Source organism: Oncorhynchus masou, chromosome 16 (assembly GCF_036934945.1).
Source record: "Oncorhynchus masou masou isolate Uvic2021 chromosome 16, UVic_Omas_1.1, whole genome shotgun sequence".
Lineage (NCBI taxonomy): Eukaryota > Metazoa > Chordata > Actinopteri > Salmoniformes > Salmonidae > Oncorhynchus > Oncorhynchus masou.
The window spans coordinates 9,636,605-9,663,309 of NC_088227.1; the positions used below are offsets into that span (position 1 = coordinate 9,636,605).

Consider the following 26,705-nt stretch of genomic DNA (forward strand, 5'->3'; position numbering starts at 1 on the left):
TTATTATTATTTTTTTTTTACACTGACTGTCCACTGTTGCTTGTCCTTGACTCTCACAGGTATTATTTAGTAGTGTTATATTACAGTAATATTCTTCAGAACAAAAAAAAATCTTGTTCGTAACCCTGTCCACACTTTCATATTTGTCTATGTCAGGGGTTCCCAAACTGCAGGCGCACCCCCATATGGGGCGGCAACGTTTGCTGGGGGGAGCGGAATTTTCCTTGATTTGACGAGCAAAACATTTGTTTTTGTTTTTTACAACTCGCAATTATTTATACCTGTCAAAAGTTTGGACACACCTACTCATTCCAGGGTTTTTCTTTATTTTTACTATTTTCTACATTGTAGAATAATAGTGAAAACATCAAAACTAGGAATTAACACATGGAATCGTGTAGTAACCCCCAAAAAAGTTATTTTAGCTTCTTCAAAGTAGCCACCCTTTGTTTTGATGACAGCTTTGAACACTCTTGGCGTTATCCCAACCAGTTTCATGAGATAGTCACCTGGAATGCATTTAAATTAACAGGTGTGCCTCGTTAAAAGTCAATTTGTGGAATTTCTTTCCTTAATGCGTTTGAGCCAATCGCTTGTGTTGTGACAAGGTAGGGGTGGTATACAGAAGATAGCCCTATTTGGTAAAAGACCAAGTCCATATTTCTAAAAAGCGAAACAACAGTCCATTACTTTAAGACATGAAGGTCAGTCAATACGGAACATTTCAAGAACTTAAAAAGTTTATTCAAGTGCAGTCGCAAAAACCATCAAGCGCTATAATGAAAGTGTCTCACTCTTGGCAAGACGTGACTCCCCACATGGGAATATCTTTGGTTTGTCTCTAAGACATTCAGAAGCTGAGCTACGACCTAAAGTCGAAGAGTCAAAGAAATTGGACTTTGCTTGGGAAGCGATCTTCTACAATCTGTGACTCTGTCGCCATCATTTGATCGAATCACTTTTTGTAAAAGAGAATATGTATAATCAAATTGAGGGTTTATAATAATTATAAAACCTATTCGGTAGCTCAACATTAAGGGAAATCAGGTCGAGACTTTATTTTCCTTATCCATTTATCATTTAAATAACTTATCTAAAAGATGTCATGAGTCTTGTTAAACTACGTATAATCGCAGGAAATGAGCTTCAAAACAACATTTTTGTGTGTCCCTCAAATAAAACAAAATAAACAAGGCGGTGTTGTCTTTAATCAGTGGTGGAAAAAGTACCCAATTGTCATGCTTGAGTAAAAGTATAGATGCCTTAATAGAAAGTTACTCAAGTAAAAGTCAGCCAGTAAAATACTAGCGTATAAGTATTGGGTTTTAAATATACTTAAGTATCAAAAGTAAATATAATTGCTAAAATATACTTTTAAAATGTAAAATTCCTTATTACCATTTTCTTTTTACATTTTTTTTATGTATGGATAGCCAGGGTCACACTCCAAATCTCAGACATTATTTAGAAAAGATGCATTTGTGTTTAGTGAATCCACCAGGCCAGAGGCAGTAGGGATGACCACATGTTCTCTTGATAAGTTCTTGAATTTGACAATTTTCCTGTTCTGCTAAGCATTTAAATATAACGAGTACTTTTGGTTGTCAAGGAAAATGTATGGAGTGAAAAGTACAATGTTTTTTTTAGGAATGTAGTGAAGTAAAAGTAAAGTACAGATGCCCCCCAAAAAATACTTAAGTAAAAATTATTTGAAGTACTAAAGTTCTTTACACCATTGTCTTTGATATACAAAAACATTTGTCATTTTAAAAATGTGATAAAGGATGCCTTGGGGAACCCCTGATCTATGACTACCAAAGGTAATCTTGTTGAAACTTGTTTGGACCAGACCTACATGCTGATACTTCCAATGCTTCTGCTGATTTCTCATTGGGTTGTCTATGTGAAGGCAAAGCACACTGTCCTCCTCAGATATAGCAGTGATCCCACCCCCAGGGTAAGTGTAGTGTCTATAGCTGTATCGTGGTAGCTCATCATGTCACTGCCACAGCCAGCCTTATTCCTTATATAGTGAACTATATAAGGAATAAGGTGCCGTTTGGGAAGCACACCCTGTTACAGCTACCAGCAACCCAGCTGTGTCTTTAGTTAATCACCAGCTGCCAATCCCGGAACCACCGGCCTAGTGATGGGGGAAGAATCGATCAAGTTTCATACCGCAGTATTATTTCTGACGATATTATATAGATACTTTGACTAAAAGTATTGATTTGTAAAAAATGATATGTATATTTTATTTATTTATGCTAGGTAGCGTTAGCTACAGTAGCACTAGTCGGCTGTACCTGCACCAAAACTCAGATATTTTTCACCCTATAGCTTGTTCTCCGTATTATTTTTAAATAATGAGTCAACTTGTTTTCAGCACTTTTATTTCCATGACTGATAAACATGTTTTATCATGCTCTCTCTCGTCTCTCTCTTGTCCTTCACTTTTTCCACATTTTGTTACATTAAAATACATCAAATAGTTTTTCTTCCCTCATCAATCTACACACAAATACCCCATAATGTTAAAGCAAAAACAGGTTTGTAGACATTTTTGCGAAATTGATTGAATTTCTATTACATTTAAGTATTGATACCCTTCACCCAGTACTTTGTTGAAGAACATTTGTCAGCGATTCCAGTCTTGATTCTTCTTCGGTATGACGCTATCTCTGCACAGCTATTTTCAGGTCTCTTCAGAGATGTTTGATCAGTTTCAAGTCCGGGCTCTGGCTGGGCCACTCAAGGACATTGAGACATGTCCCAAATCCACTCCTGCGTTGTCTTGGCTATTTGCTTAGGGTCGTTGTCCTGTTGGAAGGTGACCCTTTGCCCCAGTCTGAGGTCCTGAGCGCTCTGGAGCAGGTTTTTGCAATTAAGAATCTCTGTTCTTTGCGTCGTTCATCTTTCCACCGATCCTAACTAGTCTCCCAGTCCCTGCCACTGAAAAACATCCCCACAGCATGACGCTGCCACCACCATGCTTCACCGTAGGGACGATGCCAGGTTTCCTTCAGACGTGACGCTTGGCATTCAGGCTAAAGAGTTCAATCTTGGTTTCATCAGACCAGGCTGGGTGGCCAGCTCTAGCAAGAGTCTTGGTGGTTCCAAACTTCTTCCATTTAAGAATGATGGTTACCACTGTGTTCTTGGGGACCTTCAATGCTGCTGAATGTATTTGGAACCCTTCCCCAGATCTGTGCCTCGACACAATCCTGTCTCGGATCTCTACGGACAATTCCTTCAACCTCATTACTTGGTTTTTGCTCTGATAAGCACTGGCAACTGTGGGACCTTATATAGACAGGTGTGTGCCTTTCCAAATCATGTCCAATCAATTGAATTTACCACATTTGGACTCCAAGTTGGAAACAGGATGCATCTGAGCTCAATTTTGAGTCTCATTGCAAAGGGTCTGAATACATATGTAAATATGTAAATAACGTATTTCTGTTTTATTTTTAATAAATGTGCAAACATTTCTAAAAAACAGTTTTTGCTTTGTCATTGTGCGGTATTGTGGTGTGTGTGTGTGTGTATATATATTGATGAGGAAATGTTATTATTTAATGGATTTTAGAATAAGGCTGTAACAAATTGTGGAAAAAGTCCAGGGGTCTGAATACCTTCCAAATGAACTGGAACATCAAATTGCAATGAAATCTAAGTTTAAAATCGCAATACATATAAAATAGTGAGAATCTAAATGCATATCGTATCGGGATGATATCGTGTTGTAATGTCCCTGTCAATTCCCAGCCCTTTGCATCCTATTCCATATAATGTGCACTACTTTTGAGCAGGGCCCTGCCGGCCCTGGTCGAAAGTAATGCGCTGCATTTAGAATAGTGTGCCATTTGGGATTCAGTACTGAAGCAACACTCCGCTGCCTGCCTGTACCTCAGCTCTCCCTTTTCCTCTCTACTCTGCCCGCTGTTGCCACTCCTCCTCAGGCTGCCTTTGAAGTTAACCGCCACTGGTGTTGCCATGACGACGGGGCTGAGAAAACAGCCCCCTCAAAAATATGCATATTAAAGCAACTGATTGATGTACTAATCACATTATTCTTCATATGGTATTTGTTATTATTGACGTTGTCCCCCCCACCCCGATTTGCTTGTTTATATTTTTGTGTATTGCGGCATTTGAGCCCAAATGTGGTATATTCTATAGTTTGAAGAACATTTTGTACTACCAGTGAATCATCTGGGCCAGTGTATTTTATCAGTAAAGCATTTCACCACCACCTAGTTTTCTTACTGTTGATCAGATTTTTATGTCGTCAATATTCCCAATGGAAGTCTCTGATTGGATGTTGCTGACTTTGGACACTCTGCAGAATATGATTGGTATTGGAGTTCCACAATGTTGATTTAAATTACTAGTTGAAACCATCATTAAATTTTAAAATCAACAATTTCTCTGGAAAGGGTTGAGGCGTGTGTTCCACTTAGATATTTATTTACAATCTGGTTTTAACCAGTGTTGCCACGCTGCCCTTTGTTTTTCAAGTGTCACACATTTTAATTGAAGACAGTGATGTTAAACTCTCTCGGCAACTGGGGTTTCATCTACATTTTCTTTTCAAGGCCTAATCAAATCCACCTCGTCCTTTCTGGCGCCGGTGTAAACAGGCCATGCTGGATGCTCCTTCGGGAACTGGGAGGGAGGCGGCAACTGCCAGGCTTTGAACGGCACCCTTAAATCTTTTCCACCCCCCCAAGGCACAGGCACAGCATAGCGTGGGCTGATTTGGCCTCTCTGCTCTGGGTGCATCACAAAATGGCACCCCCTATTCTCTATATTGCATGTTACTTTTGACCAGGACCCATAGTGTGTTGGTCAAAAGTAGTGCACTACGGAGGGAATATGGGGCCATTTGGGGGGGGGGAGGCACTCTCTCAGCCTGGGTGATCATGGCTCCCCTTAAAACAGCACTAATGGAGAGAAAAAGACCACACACACACACACACACAGCTCAGAAACATGGCTTTCTGTAAACAAACAATAAAAGACAGCTTTGAGGATTTGGCGTGGTTGCTTCAAGTCTTAGGATGGTTGAAAAAAGAGGTTTTATGTTGTTTTTACTCAATTCGGCCTCCGCGTCACCCTTTTCAATACATCTCAAGGTGAGTTGTGAGCAAACAGTTGGTATGTGCAGTGCATTCGGAAAGTATTCAGACCCCTTCACTTTTTCCATATTTGTATACCTTCTAAAATGGATTAAAGACACATTTTCCCTCATCAATCTACACACTACCCCATTATGACAAAGCAAAAACAATTTTACAAAATGTATTATAAAAAAATACCTTATTTACATGATTATTTAGAACCTTTGCTATGAGACTCGAAATTGAGATCAGGTGCATCGTGTTTCCGTTTCATCCTTGATGTTTCTAAAACTTGGAGTCCACCTGTGGTAAATTCAATTGATTAGACATGATTTGGAAAGGCACACACCGGTCAGAGCAGAAACCAAGCCATGAGGTTGAAGGAATTATTGAGGCACAGATCTGGGTAAGGGTACCCAAACATTTCTGCAGCATTGGAAGTCCCCAAGAGGACAGTGGCCTCCATCATTCTTAAATGGAAGACGTTTGGAACCACCAAGGGTCTTCCTAGAGCTGGCCACCCAGCCAAACTAAGCAATCGGGGGAGAAAGGCCTTGGTCAGGGACGTGACCAAGAATCTGATGGTCACTGTTGACAGAGCTCCTCTGTGGAGATGGGAGAACTTTCCAGAAGGACAACCATCTTTGCAGCGCTCCACCAATTAGGCCTTCATGGTTGTTTGGCCAGACGGAAGTCACTCCTCAGTAAAAGGCACATGACAGCCCGCTTGGAGTTTTCCAAAAGGCAACTAAATGACTTGTACTATAAGATACAATATTCCCTTGGTCTGATAAAACCAAGATTGAACTCTTTAGCCTGAATACCAAGTTTCACTTCTGGAGGAAACCTGGCACCATCCCTACGGTGAAGCATGGTGGTGGCAGCATCATGCTGTGGGGATGTTCTTCAGCGGCAGGGACTGGTGGACTATTTGGGATCGAGAGAAAGATGAACGGAGCAAAGTACACAGAGATCCTTGATGAAAATCTGCTCAGGACCTCAGACTGGGGCAAAGGTTCGCCTTCCCACAGGACAACGATCCTAAGCACACAGCCAAGACAATGCCAGAGTGGCTTCGGGGCAAGTCTCTGAATGTCCTTGAGTGGCCCAGACTTGAACCTGATCTAACATCACTGGAGAGACCTGGGAATAGCTGTGCAGCGACGCTCCCCATCCAACATGACAGAGCTTGAGAGGATCTGCAGAGAGGAATGGGAGAAACGCCCCAAGTACTTGTGTGCCAAGCGTGTAGCGTCATACCCAAGAAGACTTGAGGCTGTAATTGCTGCCAAAGGCGCTTCAACAAGTACTGAGGAAAGGGTCTGAATACTTATGTAAATGTAATTCTCTACACTAGCTTGTTTTATCACAAACTGAAATTAGGCAAACTTTTTGAATTTTAGCAACCAGAAAATGGCAGAGTGATTTTCTGCATAGTGCATCTTTAATGATAAAAAGTGCCTAAAAGTTAATGAATGTTTTTAGGAGTGATCCCTGCTCAATCAAGTACAATCCTTAGATGCGACAAAAATGTTCAGCTGCCCCTTTAAGGGATGGGCCGTTAGTGGTAACTTGGGCACTAGCTTGTCTATAATGAAAAAAATCTGACTATGATTCCTTCCAAGTAGCAGGGAGTTGCAACAAACTCAAACTAACATTGAAAAACAAATGTGTGAATAAAATGGGATAACTGGACAAGAAACACTAGGACAAATTCACACTTTAGTAGCCTTTCTTGTCAATTTGGCCTACAGATAAATGTTATAAAACTGTTCCCAAAATCTCTGTGTGAACAACTGCCAACGTGGCTGGTGAAATAGGCATTCTTACCTGCCAATCTACCCACTTTTGGCAGGTGTTAATTTCCACCCCTGGTTCCTATGTCATAATTCCTCGGTCGTGTCCCATAATCTCTTGACTAGGATTATATAATCAAGATTATATAATCAAATTTAAGAAAACAAGGCAATGTAAGATATATAAGATTGTATTTGTGTATAAATTTGCTCATACTCAATGCCTTTTATTAAACTATTTGAAGCTGAAGAAGTAAGACACTTCGCCGACAGTTAGTCTAATTTGAACTACATCTCCTGCATCCGTGTTAGTATGCTGGATCGTGCCTGCTCGAGTTGAGGACTCACACGAGGGTAAGAACCTGTTAATTACAGGCCATTTGTTTTATATTATTATTATAATAATATATATATTTTACTAAACGTTGCCAACCAGTAAAAATAAATTAAAGACTGGCAGGCGGTCTCAAGTGAGACTTTATACAGCTAGTGGGAATTAGTAGTTGTAGTTCATGTGTGTTCCACCTTTTTGGCTTTGTGCTTCTTCTTGGCCATCAAATAATTATAAAACTGGCATATGGGAGGTAAATTCACTCGGAAACACATATACATTTTAATATCTTACATTTATTTGATGCAAATTTGATATTTGTTTTTGGCTTACAAAACCAGGATCCAGGAAGTGTCACTTTGATACCGTATTAGAACAGCTCCTACGCAGCACTGCTCTGGGCTATCAGACACACGCGGGAGGCTTTCAGACTCCGAGCTCGGGAACCAAGCTTGAGCGCTGGACCACTGTGTGTGGTGTGTGTGTGTGTTGCGTGTCATAGTAGTGTCTGAGTTTGCAAGTAGTACTGTGAGTTTGTTTCACAGCCTGAATGGTTTTCCTACCTCTCAGTGCTCTCTTTTGCATGTGATAACAATAGACAGGTCATGAAGCGTTTACATACAGAGCTGTAACAATTGATGTCGCCGTTTACCTTACAAGAGCGTTACCATCAATGACCATGATGGAATAGATATGCCACACCTTTTGGAGAGATGGTAGATTGGAACTAACAGAGCTGGATAGGGGATATAGCCCACAACAGGAGTTACAACCAGTGACACAAGACATGATGGAAGAGTCACGTGGGTGAGCTGCCAGTATAAAATATGCAGCAGGCAGCAACTGTCATTTTGGCTAGATTGCGGTGTCTACATAGCCACTTTAAACATGGCTGCTTTAGTGATAAGCCGGCATTTTGCCCCACCAACCAATAACCTTTTTTTTTCTGTTCAAGAAAAAGCCCTGTCCCGTTCCGAGTATGCCACAAAACACATGATGAAGGATTATGGATCGTTTTATTTACTAGTGGTGTCTAAGTATAAACCAATGGTAAAAAGAAATGTCTGGCAACAGCACCTGGTTCTCTATGGGAGGGAGCAGAGTGAGGCCAGATGGATCTAAGTGAATTACTCCTCTGGTTGTGTCCCAAATGGCACTACTTTTGATTAGGGAATAGCGTGCCATTTGGGACGCCGACACGGTGTTTCTCTGTTTTATGAAGGCAGGCAGCAGTAGCCACTAATCTAGTGGGAAGAGGGTACAGAGTGGCTTGTCTCACTGAGTGACTGATAGTCTCTCAGCACTAAGTGCATTTGCATCCTGCTAGTCCCCTCAGCCAACCTGAATGTCATCAGGCCTGCTTTATGCCTACTCTGGCCTCTTCATAAAGACAGACTGGTGGAAGCATGGGATGTAGCCCAGTATGTTGTCCAAATGGCACCCTATTCCCTATATAGGGCACTGCTTTTGACCAGAGCACTATTGCCCCTGATCAAAAGTAGTGGACTATATAAGGAACTGTGTGCCATTTTGGTGCACTGTTTACCCACTGTGTGGTCTCATAAAATATTTGGGCCTCTATGCCATTTCATTTGAAGTGAGCTCACATAGACGTAAGTCTGTTTTGTCAATATGGTGTGAAAGGTGGATACTGGTGGCTTCTATGCGTGTGGCTAGCAAGTCTCACTCATTCAAAATGCAGATCCTCGCAGATGAACCTCCGCTTCAGATAAACCTCTGGCTAGTTACACCCTGATCGATCAAATCTGTAGTTATTCAAGTGTCCTGAATAAAAAAACTGCATAGGATACACATTCACTCATGGTTGTGTCCCAAACGGTGTCCTATTTCCTGTATAGTGTGGGAATTAGGTGCCATTTGGGACGAGCTTCAACAGAACCAATAGCGTTAGGTGCCCAGAATAAGAACAGCTTAGGCTACACTTTCTCCCATGTTTGGTGCATTGTTCACTGGGTGAGAGAAGTATTCTGAGTTCTTCAGCTGATCTCTCATCACGGGCCTTCAAAGGCCTCTTCTATCCCTTTCATCTCTTTCTCCGAAGTCAGCTTAAGATGGGAGATTGATTAGTCATCCTTAACTGTAAGCTCGCCTGGAGTGATCATCAGATCCATTAGGGGAAAGAAACATTATTTCTCATCTGCTTTATGAGAGGCATTGGGAGTTCGTGCTGTACTCCATCGTTGTTCCAAATGGCCTCCTGTTCCCTATATAGTCCCTATGGGCCCTGGTCAAAAGTAGTGCAATATATAGGGAATAGGGTCCCATTTGGGATACATCTGGCCCAGATGGAGATCAGTGGCGATGAGGGGAAACTACTGACGAGGCCGAGTACGGAAGAGAACAGTGGCGGGGTGCTGGGATGGAAATGGTGACGCATTCAGCCCTCTAATGCTGTAATGCATTAGTGGATACTCAGACTGGTCTCAGGGGAGGCCTGTCGGTTTTGACTAGCAGAAGTGACTTTTCATAGCAGGTTAGGGGAACTTGCGCAGCTGGTTAGGAGTATTCACGTGGCAGTTTAGGAACAGGGTTCGGGTTAGCTAAAATTGTCCCCAACATGACTCAAACATATCTAGCTACAACCAGGTCTGCCCTGAGAACAGTCTTGGTTTCCACTAATGTGTTTCTGCTCCTCTTGTCTCATCAACCCTTGCTCTCTCTCATTCTGTCTCTTGTTCTCTCTTTCATAAGCACACACTCAAACATCCATACTAGGAGTTTCTGTTGATGTGTTGCCCTTATAACCTATATCCTCCAGGTTTCCATCTGTTTGTTTTTCTCCTCTCCCTTATGTGTTCTGTTCTACGGCTCCTACAGTAAACACTCTTAGCCTTGGCTTTTGTGAACCCTGTACACTAGTGATGCGCAGGTTGACTCATAAGGGTTAACATATGGTTAAAATATGCAGTGTTCAGGGGAGATCTTGACAGCAAAGGAGTTACTTGTGAATCTAATAATATTTTGTAACTTTGCCAGGATTACAGTGGCTTGTGAAAATATTCACACCCCCCCTGACATTTTTCCTATTTTGTTGGAATTAAAATAGATTTTGGGGGGGGGTTGTATCATTTGATTTACACAACATGCCTCCCACTTTGAAGATGCAAAATATTTTTTGTGAAACTATCAAGACATAAGACAAAAAAACATACATAACTGCATAACTATTCACCCCCCCAAAGGCAATACTTTGTAGAGACACCTTTTGCAGCAATTACAGCTGCAAGTCTCTTGGGGTATGTCTTTTTAAGCTTGGCACATCTAGCCACTGGGATTCTTGCCCATTCTTCAAGGCAAAACTGCTCCAGCTCCTTCAAGTTGGATGGGTTCCGCTGGTTTACAGCAATCTTTAAGTCATACCACAGATTCTCAATTGGACTGAGGCCTGGGCTTTGTCTAGGCCATTCCAAGACATTTAAATGTTTCCCCTTAAACCATTTAAGTGTTGCTTTAGCAGTATGCTTAGGGTCATTGTCCTGCTGGAAGGTGAACCTCTGTCCCAGTCTCAAATCTCTGGAAGACTGAAACCGGTTTCCCCTCAAGAATTTCCCTGTATTTAGTGCCATCCATCATTCCTTCAATTCTGACCAGTTTCCCAGACCCTGCCGATGAAAACTGTTTTCATGGTGTTCTCGGGGTGATGAGAGGTGTTGGGTTTGCACCAGAAATAGTGTTTTTCTTGATGGTCAAAAAGCTCAATTCTAGTCTCATCTGACCAGAGTACCTTCTTCCATATGTTTGGGGAGTCTCCCACATACCTTTTGGCGAACACCAAACGTGTTTGCTTATTTTAATTCTTTAAACAATGGCTTTTTTATGGGCACTCTTCCGTAAAGCCCAGCTCTGTGTGGAGTGTATGGCTTAAAGTGGTTCTATGGACAGATATGGAGCTTTGCAGCTCCTTCAGTCTCTTTGTTGCCTCTCTGATTAATGCTCTCCTTGCCTGGTTTGTGAATTTTGGCGGGTGGCCCTCTCTTGTCAGGTTTGTTGTGGTGCCATATTCTTTCCATTTTTTTAGAATGGATTTAATGGTGCTCCGTGGGATGTTCAAAGTTTTGGATATTTTTTTATAACCCAACACTGATCTGTGCTTCTCCTCAACTTTGTCCCTGACCTGTTTGGAGAGCTCCTTAGTCTTCATAGTGTCGTTTGCTTGGTGGTGCCCCTTGCTTAGTGGTGTTGCAGACTCTGGGGCTTTTCAGAACAGGTGTGTATATGTATATATATATATACTGAGATCATGTGACAGATCATTTGACACTTAGATTGCACACAGGTGGACTTTAGTTAACTAATTATGTGACTTCTGAAGGTAATTGGTTGCACCAGATCTTGTTTAGGGGCTTCATAGCAAAGGAGGTGAATACATATGCACGCACCACTTTTTGAATAATTTTTTTTTTTTAAAGATGTTTTTTTAAACAATTTTTTTACATTTCACTTCACCAATTTAAACAATTTTGTGTATGTCCATTACATTAAATCCAAATAAAAAATCTATTTAAATTACAGGTTGTAATGCAACAAAATAGAAAAAACGCCAAGGGGGATGAATAATTTTGCAAGGCACGGTACATTGCCAGTATTGAATAGAGGGGAATCCTTGCCAATTATGAGAGACTGTTTAGTTCAATCAACTATGCACCCGTATCAACTGTGTAATGGGCATTTGCTGTTATACACGAGTGCCGGTGGAAAGTTATTTTAGGACATCGGACATGACAATGACATGAATACATGCTAGTAGTTAACCAGCCAAACTACACTATGTTTTGAATTGGCTATCTAGTTACTTTATATCCTTATTTTACCTGCTGTGTTAATGTGTCTCTCTCTCGTTCTCTCTCCTTTGGCAACAGTCCACTGGTAACACACGCAGGTGATGCACACACCGTGACTTTTCCAGGATTAACTAACTGGGCAAATAACATGCTAACTGGTAATTAATACCAACAAATGTTTGCTGTAGCCTCGTTTTGATCTCAAAATGCATCTTGCGACTGCATGATTGAAAGGTGCACTCTGCAGAGATTGGGATGTCATTGTAACACATTGTATCCGGAGAACACTTTTGATCCAATTCTGGTCGGCGTAGCCTAGTTTGTTATTGTGATTTTTTTTTTTTTTTGCGTAATATTTTCTACTCGTCCATTCGGACAACTTAACCTGCTGGTCCGACATTTATTTTTACTTGGCCCAGGCGAGAAGAACAAGCGTTAATGCTGAGCCCTGTCCAGCTCGCATCGGCCCCGATTTCTCCCATACTGCCTAATTTCTCAAGAATCACCAACGCCGCCCGATGAACAGCTGATTTTTGTGTGCACTGCGTTGTTTATCTCCTCAGTCTCCTCCCATAGACTTTTACAGCCCTGCCCCTCCCAGAGCAGCGAGGGCTGTGAATGAGCCTTTATCACTGATACTGCTCACAACCGCTCCAGTTCCATTCTAAAGCTGAGGTATATGAGTAGCCATGGGCGCCTATCCTAACACTGTCCTCTCTTCTCAGTCAGCTAGGTGTTCCCTGTGGAGCCCAGACAAAATGGCCTCTTCTGTCCCCTTTATAGTGCACTACTGGGCCCTGGTAAAAAAAAAAGTTATGCACTATAAAGGGAATTGGGAGCCATTTAGGACACGGGCTCCGTTTGACACGTGTCTGTTCAGCGGGGGGAAATCTGCCAGTTCTGTCTGAATACCCCCCTGTAGGTGATCTCGCTGTCGTCTTGACACATCACACCGCACACACACACAGGATGACAAGCGCCCCACTGGACACCCACAAGGGGGGATTACTGTCATACACTGTGTGTGTTAGAGGTACATGTGGGGTCCTGTCCACACTGCCCTTATTTGTCAGAAAGCAGCATGAGAGAGGCAGAGGAGAGGCAGCCCACCAACATGACAGGGCATGCATAGCTTTGCCCGCGTATCACATCCCCTAATGACTATTGCTCTCTCATTCTGCAGGAGAAGACATTCAAACTGTGTGGTGTGTCTGTCTGTCAGAGAGAAACGGAGCAAAGGCTCTCACTGTCACACCCTTGAGCCAAGTGGCCCACGCGTTATTCACTACATCACCCCACATCCGACCGTGCCACATTTTAAATGGCTTAAGGAATTAAGGAACTATTACTGAACAAAAAAATGTAAATGGAACAATTTCAACGATTTTACGGAGTTGCAGTTGATATAAGGAAATTTGTCAATTGAAATAAATTCATTAGGCCCTAATCTATGGATTTCACATGACTGGGCATGGTCACAGCCATGGGTGGACCTGGGAGAGCATAGGCCCACCCACTGGGGAGCCAGGCCCAGCCAATCAATTCTCTGGCAACAGCTCTGGTGGACATTCCTGCGGTCAGAATGCCAAATGCACACTCCTTCAACTTGAGACATCTATTTCATCTATTTTCATCTATTTCATTGTGTAGTGACAAAAACTGTGTGGCCTTTTATTGTCCCCAGCACCTGTGTAATGATCATGCTGTTTAATCCACTCCTTGATATGCCACACCTGTCAGGTGGATGGATTATCTTGGCAAAGGAGAAATGCTTACTAATGGGAGATGTAAACAGAAATATTCTTTTGAGCGTTTAAGACATTTCTGGGATCTATTATTTCAGCTCATGAAACATGGGACCAACACTTTACATGTTGCGTTTATATTTTTGTTCAGTTATTATTATTGGTGATGATTTTCTCCTGTCAGAGATGCACCACTTGTCTGGTTAAATAGTGGCGACGAGAGGGACTTTGGCCAGTAAATGTAGATTTGTTTGTGCTGGTGGAGAAAGTATGTTTCTGTATTAAAGGGGTAGCTTTGTTCTTGCGACTCTGTGTTGTCCAGTTGGCCTTTGTCCTAGCTATTTTAAACATAGTGGGACAAAGTCTATACTGTCTAAGGGGAATCGTGTGTGTGTGTGTGTGTGTGTGCCCTGAAAGCGTAAGAGGGTCTAGGAAAATAAGAACATACATCATTAGCCATCTTTCTCTGACACACACAAACACACACACACACACACACACACACACGTTTGTTTTACTATCCTCGTGGGGACCAAACAATTGATTCCCATTCAAAATCCTTTTTTCCCTAACCCCCGAACCTTAACCCCACCCCCCACCCCTAACTCCTAAGCCTAAAATAGCAATTTTCCTTATGGTGACCAGCTACACACGCATCAATCAGTGTAAATAATGAGTGAAACCTATGTGGCAGGTAGTTGGGAGTTTGCATGAGGTATTAGTGTGGTTCTCAGCAGGAGAGAGGCTTAGTGAGCCAGGCTTTGGTTTCTAGCGCTAGCTCCATTAGCATGTGTCTGTAACCACGCAGAACAGACATCACAACCACACAGCAACAACAGGGTTCCTTTTGCTGCCTCCCCGCCCATAAACCTCTGAGGCCTGGACTGCAGCCCAAATGGCACCCTATTCCATTTTAAAGTGCACTATATTTTAACTAGGCCCATAGGGCTCTCATCCGAAGTAATGCACTATATAGGGAATGGGGTGCCATTTGGGACTCATCCTTCGTTAAGGCATAAGAAAAGACCACGAAAAAAAGAGAAGCCCATTTACCTCCAGGAGGCTAACCATGTTTATTTTATTTGTATTATTTTATTTAAAAAGACTGGCTGATTTTAAATAAATACAAATGGGGGGGGTATATTTCAAATTCCCTTTATTACGGGGATGATCAAACACGGCCGGCTATTAATTACACTACTTGCAAGTGTACACATTCCAATCAAACACACTCAAGGCACACAGATAATACTTCCTCTGCACCAGGGGCTGATGTCAATGCTGGTGCCTAAATAAGGCATGACACCCTGAACACCAGCTTTGTCAGAATACCATACTTTGCGTCCTAAAATAGGTTGTTTGAGTATGCGCACATTTTTTTTACAAATATATATATATATATATATATATAGTATGCGACATTTAGAAAATCCAGTGTTGTTCCAATGCCCCGATATCATACTCTTTTCAGGCTTTGACAACAGCTGATCAATTTAGATATGGGGATGTGCTACCGAAATCAACGAATAACGGGAAACGACGCAATCACACATGATGCGTTCTCAGTGTGTGAAAATGGACTGTGCATTTTCTAAACTTGAGTATGGTTTAAATGCCAGGGTGTTCTGCTCATTTCGGCTCTTCTAGTAGAAATCGATGCACACTTTTCCACAATACAGATGAAGAGGTGGGCTGCGCGTTATAGGCCCTAGTTCTCTTCACGTAGCCAAACAACGAAACCAGGCTACTTAATTGGTAATATGGCGAATAGCAAAGATTTTGCTGTGGTGTTTAATTGTAGGCCAAGTAGTTTGAAAAGTGTTGGTGTTTAATTGATATACACTACCGGTCAAAAGTTTGGACACCTACTCATTCAAGGGTTGTTTTTTTTACATTGTAGAATAATAATGAAGACATCAAAACTATAAAATACCACATATGGAATCATGTAGTAACCAAAAAAGTGTTAAACAAACATATTTTATATTTGAGATTCTTCAAAGTAGCCACCCTTTGCCTTGATGACAGCTTTGCATTCTTGCAACCAGCTTCACCTAGAATGCTTTTCCAACAGTATTGAAGGAGTTCCCATATATGCTGAACACTTGTTGGCTGCTTTATCTTAACTCTGCCGTCCAACTCATCCCAAACCATATCAATTGTGTTGAGGTCGGGTGATTGTGGAGGCCAGGTCATCTGATGCAGCACTCTATCACTCTCCTTCTTGGTCAAATAGCCCTTACACAGCCTGGAGGTGTGTTGGGTAATTGTCCTGTTGATTAAGAAATGATAGTATCATTAAGCGCAAACCGTATCGCTGCAGAATGCTGTGGTATCCATGCTGGTTAAGTGTACCTTGAATTCTAAATAAATCACTGACACCAGCAAAGCACCATCTCTCCACCTCCATGCTTCACGGTGGGAACCACACATGTGGAGATCATCCGTTCACCTACTCTGTCTAACAAAGACACAGCTGGTGGAACCAACGATCTCAAATTTGGACTCATCAGACCAAAGGACAGATTTCCACCGGTCTAATGTTCATTGCTTGTGTTTCTTGGCCCACGCAAAGTCTCTTCTTCTCATTGGTGTCCTATTAGAAGTGTTTTCTTTGCAGCAATTTGACCATGAAGGCCTGATTCATGCAGACTCCTCTGAACAGTTGATGTTGGGATGTCTGTTACTCGAACACAACTGATTAGCTCAAATACATTAACATGGAAAGAAATTCCACAAATGAACCTTTAACAAGGCACACCTGTTAATTGAAATGCATTCCAGGTGACTACCTCATGAAGCTGGTTGAGAGAATGCCAAATGTGTGCAAAGCTGTCATCAAGGGCTGGCTACTTTAAAGATTCTCAAATCTAAAATACATTTTGATGTAACCCTTTTTTGGTTACCACATGATTCCATATGTTACTTTATAGTTTTGATGTCTTCACTATTCTTCTACAATGTATAAAATAGTAAAAACCCTTGAATGAGTAGGTGTGTCCAAATGTTTGACTGGTATTGTATGTTTTAGCACTTTGGTTTCACAAAATAAACACTGTATATGGAACGAAATGATCTGTTTCTGTCTGCAGTCCTTCATCAATAGGATAGATGGGCTACGGTTTAGGTTGAATGTGATAGTCTGCCTATAACCAGCCTGAGTAAGCCTATAACCCCATTCCTCCCCTGTTCAGAGTTTAGAGACATTCATTGAATTGGAAATGAGCTGTTATCAGGCTGGTTAATGCAACACATGTCTGTTGAATTTGGAAAAATCCACCCGCACTCGGCCCCGCCCCACTTACTCAGCCAATCAGGAGCCGCTACTGTGTTGCGGACCTGACATACTTTACACTTTGCACTAAACGGTACATGTTAAATAGTATGCCGTTTTAGGCATGTGGTACGCTAGTATGGGTAGTCGGACACGGCCACTGGGTTAACTGTGAAGTTCAAAGGAATCCCTTATCGGGAAGAGCATCTACAATAACACCAGATCAGTTGTGTTACTAGTACACTGAGAGACAAATTATGAAATCTACTGTGTGACATAGTGGTTGACACAATATTCACTAGCACCATCACCAGATTCTAGCAGCAGAGCCAATCAGGAGCTACAGAAGGCCTTAGTAGCACCTGATTTGTGTAGGTTGGTGCTTTTGGGGGGGGGGGCTTAGCCCCACACTAGGGTGTCGTCAGTGTTTTATGTTCATGTAAGCTCTAGTGTAATCGTGTTTCCATCAGGAGTGTGACACTAAAGATGTTGGGCGAGCGGAATCAACGACCTCTGCATCATTAAAGACTGTTGCTTTGTGAAGTCATTATGTAAGTGCCAGCTGAAAAGTACCCAGGACTTTGCCTTGGCTCCAAGTTCGAGCAGGACCTCTGGAGCCATGGCCCAGTGAGACACGGGTACCAGCCCACGTAGATGGAAATGCGACACACACACACACACACACACAGAGACAGGCAGTGCCTCTTGGTGTGTGTTTATTTGCCCACGCTGTTCTCTTTCTCTATCCAGAGCCCATTTTGTGAAAATGATAGGTTAAGGAAAGAGAAATATTTGTATTACAAAACAATAGAACTGACTAATGTTTACTTGTGGGAGAATAGGAGCAAGTGCAGCTCAAAGAGTGAGTTGGTGAGGAGCGAGAGAGAGAACCAACAGAGAATATGAGGCATAAGATGATTAAAAGGTCTAGTGGGGGCTTTGAGCCCAGAACTCGTTTCAGAGGCAGAAAAATGCACCGCAATAAATAAACCAGCGAGGCAAGGGGGAGGCTGCTGAGTTTGAAAGATTATAGCAGAGTAGAGCGGGAAGAGAACGCAAAAAGCCTGCATTCTGCGATTTCCTTCTTCTCTTTGCTCTGTCTTCGTCTGCTGTTCATTAGCTACATCCTGCTCTCTGAAACAACCAGCCTCCCCCTCCCTCTTTCTCGTTCCTCAATGATTTTTGTTCTTTCTGCTGTTTCCATTCCCCTTACACACATGCATTTTCTCCCTTTTTTTCTCTCTCTCTTTTCCATCTTCTGAAATTTTTTCTCTCCTCTTTCAATGTCTGGGCTCCCATCCTCTCCCCTGTGCCCGTGCTTTGATAGTGGGGCTATGGTATTTGAGGGAGTGAAGGGAAGTGTGGGAATGCAGGGTGTAAATTAGAATGCAGTGTGTGTGTGTTTCCCTACACGCACACATACACTGCATTCTAATTTACTTGCAGGCTGAAAGGAGAGTGTTTCTCTTGAGCCCTAGAATGTATCCTCTCGCTCTCATTTCTCCTCTCCTTTTTCTCCGTAGCTCCTTTGATTCTTCTCTCTCTCCTTCGTGCGCTGCGGCTCACTCCCCATAATTAGAATGCGCACAAGGGGGACGGAAAACGAGAGAGAGGGGGAGGAGGAAGGGAGACTAAAGCAGGCAGAGAGAGGTGGGGGTGTGTGCTGCCGAGGCAGGCAGAGCTGGGAGCTGGTTGGCTGAGCAGTTGGCAGGGGGTGGGGGATGGGCTGCCGTGCTGCCATTGGTTGGCCTGGGTCCCAGGGGCAGATGGGGGAGAGAGGATGGGAGCTCCAGTGCAGTGTTCCTCTCCTATATTCTGCTTTCCTCAGCTCTCCTTCTTTCCTCTCCTCTCTTTGCTCTGCTCTCCTCTCTTCTGTGAGCTTCTACAGGGAGCCAAGCTCCGTTCAGCAACAGCTCATCAAGCCCGCCACAGCGCTGAGGTGGAAAAGCATCACAGGGCCTGTCTGTTTTTACCCGCTGTGTGCATACGTGAAGAATTAGAGGGAAAGACTCCCTCCCCACCATTTTTTGATCTTTATATCATTAGCACTCAATGTGCTGTGCTGTTAGGTCGTAGACTGCATTGCAAGATGAAATATAAGCTGAAACATTAGTTGTTGGAGGTAAGGTTGTGCACAGACTACTACAGGATTGAAGCAGTATTTCTATCCATTATTAAGCCGTAGAGGCATGGCTTGGTTTAAGCTGTATAGACATATACTGAAATGATCAATGACACACCTTTTTAAATTTGGTATCAAATCAAAGTTTGTCATGTGTGCCGAATACAACAGGTGTAGTAGACCTTACAGTGAAATGCTTACTTACAGGCTCTAACCAATAGTGCAAAAAAGGTATTAGGTGAACAATAGTTAAGTAAAGAAATAAAAACAACAGTAAAAAGACAGTGTAAAATAACAGTAGAGAGGCTACATACAGACACCGGTTAGTCGGGCTGATTGAGGTAGTATGTACATGTAGATATGGTTAAAGGTACTATGCTTATATGATGAACAGAGAGCAGCAGTAGCGTAAAGAGGGGTTGACGGGTGGTGGGTGGCGGGACACAATGCAGATCGCCCGGTTAGCCAACTTATATTTCTCAGTAAAAGTAACCCTCCCACCCCAAGTCTCCTATATGGTTATTTATATCGGGGAGATGCGGGATAACTTAGTACCCTCGCTTATGTGAATTAGAGTTTAGAGCTGTCTGACAAGGGTGAACGTTGATCGCATTCGCGCCAGAATAAATTGCATGTGGGGGAAAATCTCCCTCTGGTTACACACCGCATCCCCAGAATTTTTAAGACGGTCCTCTTCCAGACTCTTGACAGACAGGTGAGTCTGCCAATGAGATGTTGCCATGGGGTGAGACTAGGGCCCATGCCATTCCACTGGAAAGTGAAGATTAACATGCGTTTTTTAATTATTATTTTTTTAAACCAGAGATCAGATTAGCGGGTCACAGAAACACCCTATTTCCTATATAGTGCATAGATTTTAAAAATATATATATATTTATTTAACTAGGCAAGTCAGTTAAGAACAAATTCTTATTTACAATGACGGCCTACACAATGACGGTACTAGTGCACTATGTTGGGAATAGGGTGCCGTTTGGGATGCAGTCTGTGTTCTGCCGTCAGCTTTATCTGTTGTCTAGCACACGTTCTCATTCTCACATGCTCTCTCTAAAACCTAGGACGAGAAGTGTGTTCTCAAACCAGCTACTCTGTCTGTTCTACCTGCAGTCTATCCAACCCCCCACCCTCTCTTTCTTTTCTCATCTTTCTGCCCCCCTCTCTCTCTCTCTCTCTCTCTCTCTCTCTCTCTCTCTCTCTCTCTCTCTCTCTCTCTCTCTCTCTCTCTCTCTCTCTCTCTCTCTCTCTCTCTCTCTCTCTCTCTCTCTATGTCTCATCTTTCTACCAATCTCATCTCTCAAAGCATCTGCTGAGCCAGTAGTTTCCATTTCAAAGCAAAGCTTCTTTCATTCGGAGCAGAAGTGATGCTCTTGAGGTGGAGTGTGTCCTCAACCCCCTCCTCTCTCTCTCTAGCCCTCAACCCCCTCCTCTCTCTCTAGCCCTCAACCCCCTCTCAACCCCCTCTCTCTCTCTCTCTCTCTAGCCCTCAACCCCCTCCTCTCTCTCTCTAGCCCTCACCCCCTCCTCTCTCTCTCTCTCTCTCTCTCTCTCTCTCTCTCTCTCACAGACAGACAGACAGACAGACAAACTGTATGTCTGTCTCTAGCCCTCAACCCCCTCCTCTCTGTCTCTCTCTCTGTCTCTCTCTCTCTCTCTGTCTCTGTGTCTTTCTCTCTGTCTCTCTTTCTCTCTCTATGTCTCTCTCATTCTCTCTCTCTGTCTCTCTCATTCTCTCTCTCTCATTCTCTCTCACTCTTTCTCCAGCCCTTTTTCCTCACCGTACTGCATCACCGTGAGGATAAACTAAGAACAAAAGGTGTCCAGGGAGATTACAGCTCTGGGTCAAATTAAACATCCAGTCCATTTCACAGTGGAACACATGGGTCGTATTCAATAGTGTACACCATAGCAAAAATGTTTTGCAACAAGTTTCAAGTTCAGGTAGTCCCACGCAGTTTGTTGGTTTTCTTCCTTTCGGTGTCTAATGAACACAGCCATGGGCTGCAAACAGAAATGTGTTCATGGGCAAAATGATCAAACATGAAATAAACATATGTGCTTGGTTTGAAGGCTTGGGATGTCCTGGACGATCACTAGAATACAATCAGACGGGCTTTTCTTCTCATCCTCCCAGAGTGGCTGTGTGTGGGGTGGCAGATTATAGGTTCTGTGTGTGGCATATTCCGTCTAGACCTTTTGATAAACGGAGGAATGGGCCATGATGGGGGCTAGGGATGCGTGCCAAATGGCATCCTTTTCCCTATATAGTGCCCTAAATAGCCTAAACCCGATGTAGTGCCTTGGTTAAAAGTGGTGCACTAAATCGGGAATCGGGTGCGATTTGGGACTCAGACTAGAATATGGGCAGTCGTTGCGCCTGCCTGTCCATCACCAGACGGGCACTAACCGCTGCCACTGCCGGTTACCACGGTGGCAGACAAAGGCGCCAGCTGGCGCCGTGTCAACTGCAGTGGCAGAGCAGGAGGGGTGGCGGGATCAGGATCAGGCAGCTAGTGGTGACGTCTGCTGCTCCCTCAATCTCTCTCGCTCTCATCCTCTCTTGCTCTCATCCTCTCTTGTTCTCATCTTCTCTTGCTCTCAGTCTTGTCCCTCACTCCCTCATTGATTAGCAGGAGGAAGAGAGAGCGAAGGGAGGAGGCAATTATGCTGACTAAATTGCGCTTTTTTTCCATCTACAACATCAAAGATAATGAAAGTCTTGTACAGGTTTCAAATTCGCCAGCGGGTTTTATTTTCGTGTTCCTCGCTTTCTTCCTTTTTTCCATATCGTATTGGTAAATCTATTCTACACAAACTCCCATCTCCCTCAAACATGTCCCGCACCTCTATTCAAGCCAAATGAGGAATATATTGTTTTAATTGTACTGCTCAGCTATATTTGGTTTTTACACACTCGCCCAGCCTCAATCACACACAGGCACCCTTAGAGAAATCAGTCAGATTGCTGCTGTCCCCGTTCCCCACTATTTCTTAAACGCTATCATTAAGTCTCAATTATTTCCCAGCACAGCCTTGCATGTTTGTCGTCTGACTGCTACTCATGATTGCAAATGCTGATGCTTCTCTCCTCAACTCCTCCGAGAGAACTCCTTGGGATGGGTTCGTTTCATTCTATTGCTAGCGACTATTCCTTCCCCCAAGCCTCTCTTCTCCTTATGACGCCATTCCTCATTGGTGGTTGGCTAATTCAGGCCCGGAGCCGATTGGCTCTAGCCTGCCCGCAATATCTCCACAGAGACCGGGGCATCCAGAGCCACGGTGATGGGCGCCGTCTGAAATAGTGACACCACAAAAAGCCTCTGTTGGCTGTCAATATTTAATTGGGTGTGAATGTGAGAGTTTTCCCCTGGGGGGCGTACGTGCGTTTGTTGTGTTGTGATGGCGGGAAGGAGAGTGACTCACTCATCACACTAACCCTTGGGCTAAATAGCAGACAGGATGAGAGGGGAGAAAGATAAGGAGTACCACAAGGTTATATTTCAGGCCCCTCTCAATTGATAATTTCTTTATTATGGTATTGCTAAGGCAGTGCTTATGGAGTGTGCTTTGGAAGGTGCAGTCACAGTGGGCATATGAGCGTGCTGAAGACTGAGGAAGAACCTCATCCTCTCTCTTTCTCTCTGGCATATGTGCACATCACATACACTAAAACACACAAAAGCTCACTCTTGTTCACATTACCATTCTGCACCAGTGCTTGAGTTTGCTGTTTCTTCTGAACTCCTCCTCAGAAGAATAGCCAGTCAGCCCTCTTTTGAACATGGCATGACTGTGCCTCTTCCTCATCCCAGAGAGAGTGTGTGTGTGTGTGTGTGTGTCTGTGTGTGCGTGCCCTCCCCTCTAGAGGCTGTCTGTCTAATCCCCCATCCATCACTCCGCACAGAGGCACGTTCCCACCATCTCCAGACACGCACACACACACAGCCTCCAGAGAGCGCTTATCAAACCTAATACGCCAGCGCTCCTTTCAGATTGTCAGATTTCACAGTAGGGGAGAGTCTGATTCCCCTCATCAGTCTTGTGAATGTCTCTGTGTGCGTACACACCACAGTTTTCTGCTCAGGGCTACCTCCACCACCGCTGCTGCCTCCTACTGCTTCTCAGGAGGCCCAATCAGGGACAATTTTGATAGGGGAGAGATCTAGGCGAGGCCCAGGCAGTCCCCCTGGCCTTCCTTGGCTTTCAGTATTTTCTCAATTGCATATTTTTCAAAGGCAAACTCTTTTCTTTCATCAAGCTATATGGACAGAATCAAAAGGCTGGGGGATGAAAAAGAAGAAAATGGTGGCTGCTCTGGTGAATGTGTTCATGGTCATAGCTAGTTTACATCCCTGGTTTCATCTAGTCTGTCCCAAATGGCACCCTAATACCTTTTTTTTTTTATAGAGCACTACTTTTGACCAGGTTCCATAGGGCTCTGGTCAAAAGTAGGGCACTATATAGGGAATAGGGTGACATTTGGGAAGGCTTGTCTTTGATTATAAGTCCTTGGTCCTGGTGCGGCGTGTCCACATAGCCAGGGTATGAGTAGCGAGGACAGTAATGTTCTGGATGTACTTACTCCCCCACACTGCTGCCTGTGGTGAATCACAAGTACACACACACACACACACACACACACACACACACACACTCAGGCAGAGCCATTCTGAGTGCTGGGAAATCAGCAAGATACTATAAGAAACAGGTTTTCAGCAGCTAAACAAAATGGCAACTTCCTCTCCCTCTGCACTGTGGTACAAGTGTACTTGGCTCCTTTAAAGTTGAGTTGTAAGCGTTTCTGTAGAAAATGTAATGGTTCTCTGTTGTTGGTGTTTTCTTTTACATGGCTGCTGCCCAAACTCGAGGGTAACACTGCATGGAAAGAGTGAACTGAGAGGAGCTGACTGCATGTGGGCGCTACTGCTGTGCCCGTCTCTCTCACTCTCTCTGCCCCAATGAGAACCCACATTCATTTATTTATCCTTCCCCTATTTCACTGCAGAGTCTAGAATGGAAAGGGGGATGAGGGAAGGGAAGGAGGTAAAAAGCCCGAAAGACCAATGAGGCTGAATAATTATATTCATCAATTTAGTAAGCCGAGGCCCATAACGAATGTGAATAATTATAACCATAAATCATGCAAGCGGCACAAGTCTTGAGGAATATGTAAACAGGTTTAAGTGGCCCTCCAATGCCTTTCAAACTTTGAAATAAAGGTTTTTTTTGCAAATGTGTTACACATACTGAAGAGAAAGGCCTTGGCTGAGTTCTTTTGACCAGGGCTCTGGGCTAATCCCCAACCCCCCCCATGCCTCTAATGACGCAATCCGCTTCTGTGATGGTGAAGTAGAAAGACTTTTGGAACACATTTGGAGCTTTAGAGGAGTGCAAATGAGAGGAGAAGAATCCCACTGCACAGTAAGGTGCATTCAAGTATAATTGGCTGACGTAGGCTAAGATTGATAGCAGAAGATATATTTTTTTATGCAGAGATGGTCTTCACTGCTGTGTGTGTGGTGTGTGTGTTAAGTTACTGATCATACATTCTAAGTGGTTGTTATGGCCTCAGATTGTGTCATAATGAAAGGTCGTAGGTGACCAACTCCAGCTCTGAGTGGGGGCTGTATTACCACCATACCGGCAGTCACACGTCATGACCGCAGTCAAATTCCACGTGACGGTTTAGTCACAGTAATTAGGCTTCTCCAAGCTGCTGATGCTCATTTGTAGCCTACCAAACTTGCTAACTGCCTGGTACTCAGTACTGTTGTTCCTATAATCACTCTTGACATCAATGCAAATGTGTCGAAAATTAAATCAAACACTTCATGAGAGCCCATGAGCTCATGTTTGCCCAACATTTCTAGGCCTACTCTATTTATTTCTCAACTTTTCTAATATTAAGCACATTGCTTTGCTTTCCAACAGTATAGCCTACCTGGCATGAAAATGAACCAAGGGAAAAGCATCCTCCATTCGCTATTTAAGAGTATAGATCTGTATTTTATTCCCATGCTCCTGTTCCGAGACGGGTGCATGATAATGGTCCAAAACAAATGTCATTTTAGGACTACGGAGGGGGGAGATACTAATAATCTATTATTGAGAAGAGAATTGTATTGTATTCAGCATTTGTGTACCATGTCTCCTAGAGGTCTGAATCGGGAGTTTGATATCAGACCATTTCTTACAAATCACTGTGATTTGTCTTGCCTTCCAGGTCACCTACTTGGTCATTTTGTAAATATACACTATCGTTCAAAAGTTTGGGGTCAATTAGAAATGTCCTTGTTTTTTAAAGAAAATCACTTTTTTGTCCATTAAAATAACATCACATTTATCAGAAATACAGTGTCGACATTGTTAATGTTGTAAATGACTATTGTAGCTGGAAACGGCTGATTTTTAATGGAATATCTACATATGCGTACAGAGGCCCATTATCAGCAACCATCACTCCTGCGTTCCAATGGCACGTTGTTAGCTAATCCAAGTTTATCATTTTAAAAGTCTAATTGATCATTAGAAACCCCTTTTGCAATTATGTTAGCACAACTGAAAACTGCTGATTAAAGAAGCAATAATACTGTCCGCCTTTAGACTAGTTGAGTATCTGGAACATCAGCATTTGTGGGTTCGATTACAGGCTCAAAATGGCCAGAAACAAATAACTTTCTTCTGAGAAAATTAAGGCTATTCTATGCGAGAAATTGCCAAGAAACTGAAGATCTCTACTCTGCAACTGGCTCTAACCAGAATAGAAAGAGGAGTGGGAGGCCCCAGTGCACAACTGAGCAAGAGGACAAGTACATTAGTGTCTAGTTTGAGAAACAGACGCCTCACAAGTCCTCAACTGGCAGCTTCATTAAATAGTACCTGCAAAACACCAGTCTCAACGTCAACAGCAATGAGGCGACTCCGGGATGCTGGACACATTAATCTGCTTTACAAGGGGTGTAGAGCCTAACTGGAATACAAAGGTGGCGTGTGAGTGTCGAGTTTGGGGAAGAATTTTCACCATAAAAAAGCACCTTTTTATAGTGAAGTATTTTCATGCATAATCACATTTCTGGTCACTTTTGAGAATGGTCTTTTTCCAGCTAATTTATTGCATTTTGGAACAGTCCCACTTATAGCCTACTGCCGTGTGTACATTTCCTGCATTTATAATGTGAAGAAATAGCCTAATAGTTGATCAACATTTTATGCTTATGTTCTGAGCTGTTGCATCAGCCTCATTGCTTTTAACAGTTTTTTAGTTTGTTGTTGATGCGAGTGGTTGTATTAATCTGGGATCTTAACGCATCCCACAGCCCTAGCATCGACAGCACAGTTTCCACAGGAATCGGTAGCTGAGTGGGAGGGGAGGCAAATGACTTGGTCCCATGCCACTTTGGAGGGCAACTCGTTGGCACTATTAGACATTGGCTCCACTCCTGAGAAGACATTGACGCCGTTGGCATGGCTCTCTCATGGGTGTAATATGGCCAA

The 26,705-nt window shown here is 43.2% G+C and overlaps 1 protein-coding gene across 1 annotated transcript in view; it reads left to right on the plus strand.

The window, feature by feature from the left end:
• LOC135557438 (AT-rich interactive domain-containing protein 1B-like) overlaps positions 1–26,705 on the plus strand; it is a 116,021-nt gene that overhangs the window by 53,058 nt on the left and 36,258 nt on the right.